Genomic DNA, 4,016 nt, shown 5'->3' with positions numbered 1-4,016 from the left:
ATTGTTTTCTTGGAAAATTATATGATCAGACCTAGAATTCCTGATTTTATATTTACTATAGCTAGTTGAAATTTTTTATTATTGTTTTACGATGCATTATTATTTTGTGCTGATTAAATGCAACACTACAGGACTGAATTAACAACCTCACAAAACCATGTCCTTTTTAACTGGTAATGACATTATGTTGGTTTCAATAAAATTTGAAAAATATTTTGGAATTATCCCTACTGTGCCTTTGTACTCATGTATACAGAGTGGAATTTCTAATGAGAGAATGACTGAAATCTTAATTAAACTATTTCAATTACTTAAAATACTCAGTATATTATTAGCTTTAAGAAAGAAAAGGCTAAGATTACTTAAGGTTTCAAACACTAAAATGATTTTGGTGTTCTTTGACTCCTGAATAAATGTGTTTTAAAGTCTACAATCTTTGCAGTAGTGAAAAAAAAAAAAAGATTTATTGCCAAGATACAAATGCCGCAAGGCAATGAGGGCACGGTGGAGGGAGCTGTGGAGACCTGAGGGGGCTCTGTTTTTATTTCTTTTTATTACTTGTGAAATGCTGGGCCGTCACTCCGGGTCTTAAATAGTTTGGCCCAACAGCATCTGAAACCCTCCAACCTCAATTTTTAAATGCTTCTCTGGCCTAGTTGGGCTGTGACATTATTTCGTCTGCCTCCCGAGTTAAGAAAATTACTTTTAGCAGGTCATAGTGAAGGCAGGATTATTATATAATTGGAAGAAGCATGTTCCATTTTTCAGGAACCAGAGAGCATTATCGGGGTGCGCGTGCGTGTGTTTTCCTTCCTCTCCCACCATTTATACAAGTGCCCCGTGTTCCTTCTGGAGAAAGACAACACTTCTCAGCACCCATTTCGCCTCCAATTTAATGAAGTTGTTAAAGTAGCAAGACTGACAGGTTAATTATCCTTTATAAAAGGGGGACAAATTGAACTGTGTCTTTCCATCATTTTTTGATATATCAGGAAGCTCCGAGGTGCCCAGATGCGGCTCTGGTGAATAGAACAGCTAATCCACTCTGCAATTCTTTGCTGACCCCGCTCTCCCCACCGGGGCCTCACGATATTGCAGCTGGTTTTGTTTCACATTCAACAGATTCCACTTTATTATAAATTCAGAAGGATTTTTTTCTTCTTCTCTCCATATGTTGGCTGACAGCTCCCCTGAAATAACTGATGGGTAAATTTAAACTCTGATGAAAATTAACCCAAGTGTTAAATGCAACCAGGAGCTGCTTGGAAGAGAAAAGAGTTATCATGGTAGATGCCAAACAGTGGAAAATGTGTGTAAATTAATGGAGCCTCGCTGGTGACAAGCCGTCAGGCAGTTTGATGGCTCTTGCTAGCGCTTTAGTCCCACTGAAGTTGGCCAGAGGGCAGCACGGACAAGTCCTGCTTTTCAAAAAGACCGCGGGAAGCTTGACAGTAAAGCTAACTAGATCATCGAAAGTTCATGGTCAAATGAGAGATTTTTTTTTTTTTTTTCTGCAAAGCTTTGCACTAAACAGAGTTTGCAGACAGGAGAGCCATGAATGAGATATCAAATTGCAAGCGCAGCAAAACGATCTAAAGAGGAGAAGAAAACCAGTGCGAAATGATTTACAAAACAAACGGACAAATCTGCCGCTGATTTCAAAGTTAATACTGAGGAAGTGTTTTGTTAAAAATAATAAGCATTTGACTGGAACCATTTCTACTTAGAGAGCAATGCTTCGCCTGCTGCAAGTGTTGTCACAGAAACTACCTCTGTATCTCTCAATTTTTTCAGATGGAAATATGCAATTTTCATGAAGTTCATTGAACAGGAAAGGCAATATAATCAAATAGAACTGTTTTGTATTGTGAGGTGCATGTGACATTCATAAGAGCCTGAGAAAAAAGTTCAGTCAGTGATCCATTTTTTCCATGAATAAGGCAGTACTTCGCTACTAAATTCTAAATTCTATTTTGCTTCTCTAAAAATACACCAGTAATAATGTACTATCACAGCTTAACGTTAGCAGGATATAATGCACAGGTCGTTGAACCGTGAAGCAGAGAAACTGCTTCCAGTCCAGTGACCTTGAACAAGTGAGTGTGTCTCAGTTTGCTCATTTGTAAGATGGGACCTGATGGTACAAAGATCAAATGGGATTCTGAGTGTGAAAGCTAACCTTTCGCCAAGTGAGCTAAAAGGAAACTTGCGTCAAGCAAAGCCGGCCTTCGAGACACCAAAGAAGGACGCGGAGCGTGAGACAGTGGATAGAATGTAAGATTTCGAGTCAGAAGAATAGTGTCAAGTCTAGGCTCTGTTGCTGATAGGCCGTGTCTTTGGTCAATAACAAAAAGGCATGTCTGTTTCCCTCCTAGATGATTGTGAGCACTGAGTAAAACGACGCATACAAAATGCCTTCTTTGTAAATTGTAACCTTCTATACGGCTATGACTTCTTACTGCATTGGCCCTCCTTCCTCCACCTGTCCAAACCTGCCCATCAAATGAGGGTAGACCTTAAAGCCCACCTTTCTTACCTCCCAGTTCCCTACCCTCCTTTGTTCTCTGTGCTTTTCTTCGGTGGGGCTCAGCAGCCTGGGGATAGAAATAGAGATTTAAGAAGATGGAGGTTTTAAAGGGTCAACACATCAGAAAGACAACGAAATGTGGTAAGTACAAATCTGAGTCCCCAAAATGGCTATGTGACAAGGTATGCATGTTTTCTATAACCAAGTTTAGTTGGTATCTTGAGTCCCCTGTTGCTTTTCCGTGGCTAGAAACTTATCTGATAACTCCAGGTAAACTCGGTCAAATGTGCTCATTTATCAATCATTTCTTTCTGCAAATTCAGGCAAGTTCAGTACTTTTTGTTTGTTTGTTTGTTCTCCTTTCTCCTGCTCTGGGGGCTTTCGGAATGTCACGGCAGTCCTCCAGTGGAGGTGGGGTATCTGGCCAACAGTTGGGGCCCTTCAGTCCAATGTTGTACTACACTGAGATAGAACTCTTCGCGATTGTTTCGCTTTTTTAAAAGACTTTATTTCTTAGAGAAGTTTTAAGTCCCAGCAATATTAAGGGGAAGGCACAGAGATTTCTCATACACCCCCTGCACCCACACTGCACAACCATAACAACATCCCCCACCAACATGGCACACTGGTCACAGCCGATGAACCTTCCCTGTACGTCATAAGCATCCCAAGTCCCCAGCTGATATTATGGTTCAGTCTTGGTGTTGTGCCTTCCGTGGATTTGGACAAATCTATGATGACGTTTACCTGTCACTGTGGTATCATAACGAGTGTGTTCACTGCCCTGAAAATCCTCTGCACTCCACCTGGTCATCTCCCTTGACCCTCTGGTTTTCTGCTGTGTTATCTCCACGTGGCTTCTACGGAGAGATAATGGCTGATTGCCACTGGCTGGCTGAGGTGGTTTCCTCCTGCTAAGCTTCTCCTCACACTGGTTGCCAACATTCCCACGTGTCTACCAGCTCAACTAGCTTCCACAACTCCCTTGAGGGCCGCTAGAGACACAGGGAATTTAAATGTTCTTTTTGCTAATTGGGAGCTATGGGAGACTCCCTCTCACTCCCCTCCTCCCCAGTCACCCTTCGGCCATCACAATGTGGCCCCTAGACTATTCTGGTTGCAGAGCACCTACAAAAGGCTCACTCCCTCCCAGGGCTGTAGATGGAAACTGGGGACTTACCCTGGGCTTTCAGATCCCCAAATACCTGAAGCAAAAGAATGATTACCCCTACCTCTCTGAGGACACGTTCACATTTAATTTCTCTCCTTCTGCATCCTCCTTCTCCCTTCTCTCCTAGCTGGAATTTCTTTTCCCCCTTGGGGGTCAGCAAGAAAACATGGACCTATCTTCATCACCTATCTTTCCTAGTGTTTCTTATCTGATACCTGGCTCTTTTGAGCCCAAAAGATTGGAATGTGACGTTTTCATCCATGATAGCTTTCTAATGCCATGGTTGACTACGTGTCTAGCTGTTTACATTGGGGAAAG

Source organism: Panthera onca, chromosome F1 (genome assembly GCF_046562875.1).
Source record: "Panthera onca isolate mPanOnc1 chromosome F1, mPanOnc1 haplotype 2, whole genome shotgun sequence".
In the NCBI taxonomy this organism is placed as follows: Eukaryota; Metazoa; Chordata; class Mammalia; order Carnivora; family Felidae; genus Panthera; species Panthera onca.
The sequence above is the reverse complement of the archived record's forward strand: the minus strand, read 5'-3'. Positions refer to the sequence as shown.